Source organism: Dama dama, chromosome 19, assembly GCF_033118175.1.
Source record: "Dama dama isolate Ldn47 chromosome 19, ASM3311817v1, whole genome shotgun sequence".
In the NCBI taxonomy this organism is placed as follows: domain Eukaryota; kingdom Metazoa; phylum Chordata; class Mammalia; order Artiodactyla; family Cervidae; genus Dama; species Dama dama.
Genome location: NC_083699.1, coordinates 14,158,140 through 14,166,881, shown reverse-complemented (window position 1 = coordinate 14,166,881; position 8,742 = coordinate 14,158,140).

Sequence of the window (8,742 nt, the reverse complement as noted above, 5' to 3'; positions counted from 1 at the left end):
TCACATGGGGTTTGCAGTCTCCTAAGTGTGTTGTGTTTCTAGGATAGGTTTTAGAGATGTTACATGGTATGTTAGAAAAGGTTTCCCAGGTGGTTCAGTGGTAAAGAATCTACCTGCCAAGCAGGAGATGCGGGTTCAATTCCTGAGTCAGAAAGAGCCCCTGGAGAAGGAAATGGCAACCCGATTCAATATTCTTGCCTGGAAAATCCCATGGACAGAGGAGTCTGACAGGGCTGTCCAAAAGAGATGGACAGGACTGAGTGATTAAGCAAAAACAGCTTGCTAGAAAAAACCTTGGTTTTGGAGTCCAAAGAACTTAATAAAAGACTCACTTTGTCTGAATCTCATTGTCCTTACTTATAAGAGTGATGTTACATGAAGTTTTAAAAGACATGTAAAATGTCCACTGCAACACCTGGAGATAGGACACTTGCAAAATAATTAGTTCCTCTTCAGTTCCTCTTCCTCGCAAGGATCTTTAAAGAATCTCAGTGAGGCCCTTCAGAGTACAGACTAATCAGGCTCTCCCTAGCGCCTCAGGCCTTTTTTACACAAGCAGAGTGTAAACCTCCCAACCTCCCGTGGTCAGAACAAGGGCCCCAGGGAGCCCGAACCCTCCTCTCTTGTCAGGAGAGACTTGCAGCCAGACTACAGCTATCGTGGCACCGACCACTCTGTCACCCTTCTCCTGAAGAAGTTCAGCATGTGTAAGCATTTTGGGGCGTCTCATGAACAGTTATGTGTACAAAGAGGTACTTAACTTAGATGGTTCTTATCTCTCCTTAGTCCTAGGATGCGGGCTGCATGTAGTGGTAAAGAACCCACCTGCTAACGCAGGAGACATAAGAGGCCCAGGTTCGATCCCTGGATCAGGAAGATTCCCCTGGAGAAGGAAATGACAACCCATTCCTGTATTCTCACCCTGGAGAATCCCACGGACAGAGGAGCCTGGCGGGCTACAGTCCACAGGGTCGCAAAGAATAGGACACGCCTTAAGTGACTTAGCACACACACAGGGCACAGGCTGCATGTAGTACAAGGTGTGTGTGTGCTTAGACGCTCAGTCAGGCTCCTCCGTCCATGGAATTTTCCAGCCAAGAATACTGGAGTGGGTTGCCATTTCCTCCTCCTGCATCGGCAGGTGGATTCTTTACCACCTGGGAAGCCCAGCACTGGTAAGCGTTGTCTGTTGGTGACAGGTTGGTGGCAGAATTTCTTATTATGACAACGGAAGCCATTTACATGATGATAGGATTAAAAGGGTGCCTGGGCGATTTGGGAACCCACGTTCCTTTCACCTTAGGGTCCTTCATCATCGCTTTATCTGCTGATTTGCCTAAAGCCAGTGGCAGGAGCGGAGAAGGCAATGGCAACCCACTCCAGTACTCTTGCCTGGAAACTCCCATGGACGGAGGAGCCTGGTAGGCTGCCGTCTGTGGGGTCGCACAGAGTGGGACATGACTGAAGCAACGCAGCAGCAGCAGCAGCCGCAGGAGAAAGGGCTGGAAGATTGTGGATGGTGGCGTGGGTGGGTGGTTCTTGTGGGCCAGCCCTGGAGGTAATGGACATCCATTGACTAGCAATCAGTTGCATGATGACGTCTTACTGCAAGACAGGCTGGGAAATGAATCCAGCTATGTTCACTAGATTGATGGGAGGAAATGGGTTTAGTGATCGGCTGGCTGGTACCTGCCATAGAGATGACAGCACAGGCCAGATCCAAGAGATAGCCTCTGACTCATAAAACCCAAAGGCCAGAATGAATTCTTAAAGTCCTGTAGACCACCCCCCTTATTTTGAACTTTGTTCCATTAGAAATCAAGACAACAAGCTTTACGATGCTGTGGGAGACGCAAACAGGAATTCAATCCTGCCATGCTCCTGCCCCTGCCCTGAAGGAGTCCACAGTGCTGGGTGGAGAAAGGGGCAGGGGGCAGGTGTGCGTATAATGAAATGTAAGGCAGATGGATGGTTGATGGATGACAGGAGGCCTTTCAGAATGGTTTAGTTTGAAGGTTTGTGGTACAGATAAGTATGAAGGTGGTACTGTGAAACTAGAAACAGTTAATAAACATGAGCTTCATTTATTTATTTTCTTGAAGCATAGTTGATTTACAACATTGTGTGCATTTCTGCCATATAACAAAGTGATTCAGTTGTATGTAAGGTGACGCTAGTGGTAAAGAACCTGCCTACCACTGCAGGAGACATAAGAGACTGTGGTTCGATCCCTGGGTTGGGAAGATTCCTTGAAGAAGGGCATGGCAACCCACTTCAGTATTCTTGCTTGGAGAATCCCCATGGAAAGAGGAGCCTGGCAGGGTACAGTCCGTGGGGTTCAAAGAGTTGGACATGACTGAAGCAATTTAGCACACACAGCACACTCATACACACATATATAAATAAGTATATGTATGTGCGTATATGTATCTATATATCTGATCCAGGCATCGAACCCACGTCTCTTAAGTCTCCTACATTGGCAGGCTGGTTCTTTACCACTAGTGGCACCTGGGAAGCCCCTATATATATATATTTTTCATATATTCTTTTCTGTTCTGGTTTATCACAGAATACTGAATATAGTTTTCTGTATGGTGCTATACAGTAAGACCTTGTTGTCTATCTATTCCATATGTAATAGCTTGCATCTGCTTACCCCAACCTCTCACTCTATCTCTCCCCCATCCCCCTGCCGTCTCTTGGCAACCACAAGTCTGTTCTCCATGTCTGTAAAAAATGAACTTTAGACACATGGTTCTGAAAGTGTGGTCCCTGGACCAACAGCATCAGGCTCATTGGGAACTTAGAATTGCAAGTTCTTAGGCCCCTTTCCACATCTACTGACTGAGAACCTCCGGGATGGGGCCCAGGATGATAAACTCTGTGTTTTATCAAGCTCTCCACGTGATTCTAATACGTAAAGTTGGCATACCAGTACTTTAAAGCATATCAGCTCTACAGATTTTCTTCATGTAAAGCATCCTAGACTATGAAGATTTTAACCGTTCTTTCCATGTTGATTACAATTTTGTAAGACCACTTCATAATCAAATATCAATAACATCTGAAACTTAAATAAATTTGATGAAGTTATATGGGTGCATTTTCAACAGTTTTTCAAGCTGTTATTTGTTATTATTAATAGCATGATATTGTTTGGGGTCATGAAAGCATTTAAATCTAAAGACCAGCACTTAACTGCATGGTTGGTCCTCGATGGTTTATACCCTTGCTGTTTCTTTTCGGAATGAACCATGGCTCATAGATTCTTCTCTGTGTGCAATAGCAGTCGTAGCACGGAAACAACCAGCTGTCTATTGCCTTCTATTGTCACTGTTTTAGATCAGAAGGGCCTGTTTCTCCAATGGGTTTCACTGTACATCACAGTCTCACCCAAGTTTATAGTCAGAGCAGGGGGCAGAGGGCAGTGCTATGAGGGGGTTCTGAGCCTTCAGTTGGGGGATGCTAACAGAGATGGTTGGATAGCATCACTGACATCATGGCTCAATGGACATGAAGCTGAGCAAACTCCAGGAAATGATGGAGAACAGGGGAGCCTGGCATGCTACAGTTCACCGGGTTGCAAGGAGTCCCACATGACTTAGTGACTGAACAACAACAACGGTGATGCCAGACAGGGGGAAGTGGTAGATTTTCTTAGAGGCAAGGAGGTGCTGGGAGGTACCAGCTTGCTTCTTAACCCTTTTCCTGCCATCACTGACTCTGAGACCTGTTGGTTTCCATCTCTGTAAAGTGAGAGAGCCAGGTTTGTTCCATGCTTTTAAACTTCTTAGGAGTCCTAGTCCCTTTGGGAATCTCTAGAGGGTTGGACTCTCTTTCTCAGAAATACGTCCATGTATGTGTATGCCTCCAGGTCCACAGGCAAACCCAGGATTAGATGGTCTCTCCAAGCCATCCCAGCCCCGGCCTCATTGAAACTTCTGATGTGTCTGGAAATATGTGGAAAGAAGTCTAATGCTTAAATTCTGGAGATTAAAAAATGTTGCCATCCTTCATGACTCTGTGACTGCTTAAGTCATGTCTTGTAAAGAGCACCTTTAATCTAGTTGAAATAATCTAGTTAATTAAGTTACCCTGATTTGGAAGATGATTGTTCTCAGGGTAGAGAAATGAGCAACTCCTTCTCAGCCTTTTGGATTCAAAAAAAGGCCAGACCTTATCGTTTATTTAGGAAGTTAAAATGAGGGTTTTACATTTAAGTTTCCATCTTTTGACAGTGTTAGACAGGAAGCAGCCAATCAGAACTCTGGAGCTATGCAGCAGTAATTATCCTTCATCTGCTAATTTCTAAGCAGGAAAAATATGATTCAAATGAGTTTCCGCACAGCTGTTGATTAGGCATAATGGCAAAGTAATCATCATAAAGCTAATAATCAAAGCAGAGCTAACATTTGGAAAGTTATTGTTGAGTAACCAGAAGGCTATAAAACCCAAAAACGACATCCAACTAACTAGAAAATTACACCCACCCCTGCACATTTTTTTTTTTGGTCTGTAATTCAACATCAATTAAACCGAGAAAACTAAAATCAGTTAATTACATCAATTTTGAGGTCAACTTTTAACAGCTCAAAGCTCCCTGATAAACAAACCACAATATTGAAAGCTTTTTTGAAAAATCAATAAATAAACAGCCATCATACTAGGCAAAGCTGCAACACATTTAACAACACGTCAATAAATTCTAAACAAGCCTGTACTTTGATGAGCTCAAACCCCCTGCTACCTGCCCTCCCTGCCCCCTAATATGCAGTCCCATTCTGCCCAGGCAAGTATGCCTGTGGTTGGTGATGGTGCCATTGGACAGCTATTACAGACCTCCACTGAGCAGTTCTTTGTAATTGCACAGCTCCCACTGGAGAACAGAGATAAATGAGCTCACAAATGGGACAGCACGTGATTTCAGATCTTGGGGATGATACCAAAGCTATGTAGGATGCTTGATAACAGAATCACTTTCTTTCTTATGTTCATCATCCAGAAGTCTAAAGTCAGTAGTGTAAGTGGAAAGCTGGGCTGATGTGGAGGTACTTCAAACAGAGTGAGCAAATGGGGTTTTTGGCTTGTCTTTCATTGTGATCCTGACTGAAGACCACTGCATAAGACCTGTTAGGATTCTAACCACAATCCACTGGAAATCATTAGAAAGCCAAGGGTGAACAAAGATGAATGTATGTACGAGGGAAGATTGGTTAGATGCCCAGTGATAGAGGAACTTGTGACCCAAGGGTGTATGTGTTTAGGGTTACAACCCCTTAGCTGCTTTCTTTCTACTTTCACCTTTCCTTTCTTTCTTTTTCTTTTAATTTTTTGGCTGTGCCATAGGGCATGTAGGATCATAGTTTCCTGACTAAGGACCCAACCCGTGCCCCCTCTATTGGAAGCAAGGAGTCCTAACCAATGGACTGCCAGGGAAGTCCCCCGCCCCTCTTTTTTTACAAATAACTTAAATTCCTTAGAATTCTCTCTCACTATCCTGGGTGGAAACACTGGATTTCCTCTACCAAATGAAGTAGGATGTTTCCCATCATGTCAAGTCACCCAGACAATTTTTTTTCAACAGACCCAGGCCTATATTCCAACATCCTCCTTTTAATTTTTTCCAATACTCTGGCGACCCACTGTTTTGAGGTTATCCAGATGCTCTTGCATATGATTTTATACTTTAATGGAAGAAGGCTGAATATGGATTGTAAAATCATCTATCCCCTTTCCCATCATAAGAACATGACAACTCATTAATCTTAACTCCTCAATAAATAGCAGTCTTCTCTGTGGGTAAAATTCCATAATGTTAAAGTCACTGTTTTTCAAAGGCCTGCATCACAAGACCTTCTTTCAAGGAAAACTCCAAATTTCTAGTGCTATGAGTATTAGTCACTTTGATGGAAAAAGAAGTGTGGTCAAACATTTGAAATTTGCATTGAGATGTACACGCTCTGACTGTGGGGAGTTGGAGGGTGAAGACGCCCCTGGAGGAACATAAACAAAAGTGACAAGAGGCTGGGAATTACAGTGGACATGGAACTAGCAGGAGAAAGGCATGGGGTTTTCCTGAACGATCCTGGTCAGAGTTTTCTGTCAGTTCTGCACAGAAGTTGTGAGCCTCATGGCCTTTCCTCTGGGCTATGTTTAAAGCCAAGAATTGTGGTTCTCCAGGACCAGTTGGATGTTCAGGCCCCTCCCCATTCTTGGTTCTAGAAAGATGATGCACAGTTCCCACTCACCCCTCTTTGTAGATGACTCTGCTTCCCTGCCTGGTGTGAGATTCCCAGCAGTGTTCTATGAGGTATTCCTGGAGAACTGTATGTGGCCTAGAGGAAAACTTCACTCCTCATTCCTCCTACTTTCTTCCCAACGTCCTACACTCCCACCCCCATATTGTAGGACATCTCCAGTCATGTCAATGTGTAGAATGGGCTGAGGTTAACTAAGATAAAGTTACAATAATCTTAGGATGTTAAGATTATTGTTTCTACTATAAGTCTTATAAAGGGAATTCTGTGGTTGTCCAATGGTTAGGACTCCATGCTTCCACTGCAGGGGGCATGGGTTTGATCCCTGGTCGTGGAACTAAGATTTCACATGCCACACAACATGGCCGAAGGAAATACATACATATATATATATGTATGTGTGTATATATCTTACATCAATAGAAGCACTGGAGGCTTTGCCAAAAGATGTGTAGAGATCCCAGAATTTATATTTGCTTCTGTCAGTTCCACTATTTTCAGGATCTGGGTGTTCTTATTTTGACTTCACTGAATTTCCCAAATTTTACCTTTTGTAGCCCAAAATAGCCTCTTTGTCTTCCCTTGCCATTGTCAGGATAATGACAGGGGAGAAACTGAATGAACTTACTGTGATTTAGGCTGGGACAGTGACTCCATGCCCATTCTCTGGGTGAGTGGGATTCGACAACTAAGATAGCTGGAGAGATTGATCAGAGCTCACAATCCAGGCCAAGGAGGCTGACGTCAATAATTATGCCAGTCATCAAAAGCCTGCCAGCAGGTCATGAACAAGGCTGAACCATGGAAGTAAATAGGAAAAGAGGAAGAGAATCATGGTGAGTTTATACCAGCTCCTCTTTCTTAAACTTCTGTACTCTTATCTTACTATTATTCTCAGCTGAGGGTATCACATTCTACTTTATAGGGAAAATGGAAGCCAGACGTACACATCTACTGACATAGGGCCCATCTGAGTTCCTGTGTCAGTGGAGGAAGTGCTCTGTCTCTTCTCCAAGGTCAGCCCTCCACTCATGCCCTGACTCAAGGCCCTTTCATCCTCTCAGGACCTGGTCCCTCTCTCTGTTCTAAATCTTCAGCCTCTCCCTCTTTACTGGACTACTGCAATCAGCAGACAGACATATGCTTACAAAGAAAAAGCCACCTCCCTCAACCCCTAAGTTTCCCCTGCTGCTTTCCCATTTCTCGTAACACCAGCACCAGGGTGAGGAAGGCAGTAGGATTGCCTTTAGTAACTAGAACAGGTTAAAATTCTTACCACACAGGGAAGGGTCAAGGAGGTCCGTACATGTAGATGAGAGTGAGCAGATCATGAGGGCCCATGTTCATTTAGTGAGCACCTACTCTCTACTCTGGGTCTTTAGCAGACCCAGATGGTCTGCTAGGTGTTGGTAACATAAAGAGCGTTAATATTTTGTCTCTTCACTGTTAGTGTGCAAGTGTGGGTAGAGATTTAGAGAGGTGAGGCTGTCAAGGCAGTATGAGAAGCTATAATTGCCCCACTCCCACCCCAGCCATATAGACTTTTGGGCCAGTTATAAATGACTACGAGGACCACATCCTCTGAGGTCACATCTCTTTATAAAGCTCCTGAGGTTTCTTGGAGCCCTGTTCTACACTACTCTTCAGCTTCCTACCCTTATACCCTTGGGCATACCAGGCCTTTAACCTAGCCGTCTCTGGTGAGGCTGACTGGGGTCAGGAGGGTAGCTACATGTTAGCACAATATTCCAAGAGCTATCACCTTGATCAAGTAGATGTTCTCCAGATGGTTCTGTCAAAGTGCAGACCTTTTGAAGAGCCTCCTACAGCAATAAAAACACTTAGCTTCTCTTGGTTTAAGAGTTAAAGTCTATAGGTGCAGACAAGTACTGTTTGAGTCCCCTTATATGAAATACTGTGCATGCGTGCTAAGTTGCTTCAGTTTTGTCCGACTCTTTGCAACCCCATGGACCATAGCCCGCCAGGCTCCTCTGTCCAGGGGGTTCTCCAGGCATGAATACTGGAATGGGTTGCTGTGCCCTCCTCCAGGGGATCTTCCCAACCCAGAGATTGAACCCATATCTCTTGCATTGGCAGGTGGGTTCTTTACCACTAGCGGCACCTGAAAAGCCTACATGAGTTATCTAGCATAGTCAGAAAGTACATTGGTAGATGCCAGGGGCTGAGGCGGGGTGTGGTGGGGATTCAGGCACCTTCCCTCTTCCTGATCTGCCACCTTTACGTTTAGCATTTGGCTCTTGTCCACTTCATTGTAATATGTCTTCTACAGCTCCATCCATCACATCTATATCACTAGCAGTAAGACATGAAAAAAAAGCAAAGGGCAAGAGGCTGGAAGAGCAGTCTTTCTTCAGAAGCTTTCCTGGATTCTCCACCCAGCCAATTCTACTTTCATCTCATTGGTCAGAACTAGGTCACATGGGCCTCTTAGCTGGAAAGCAGTCTGGGGAGGAAAATGTTC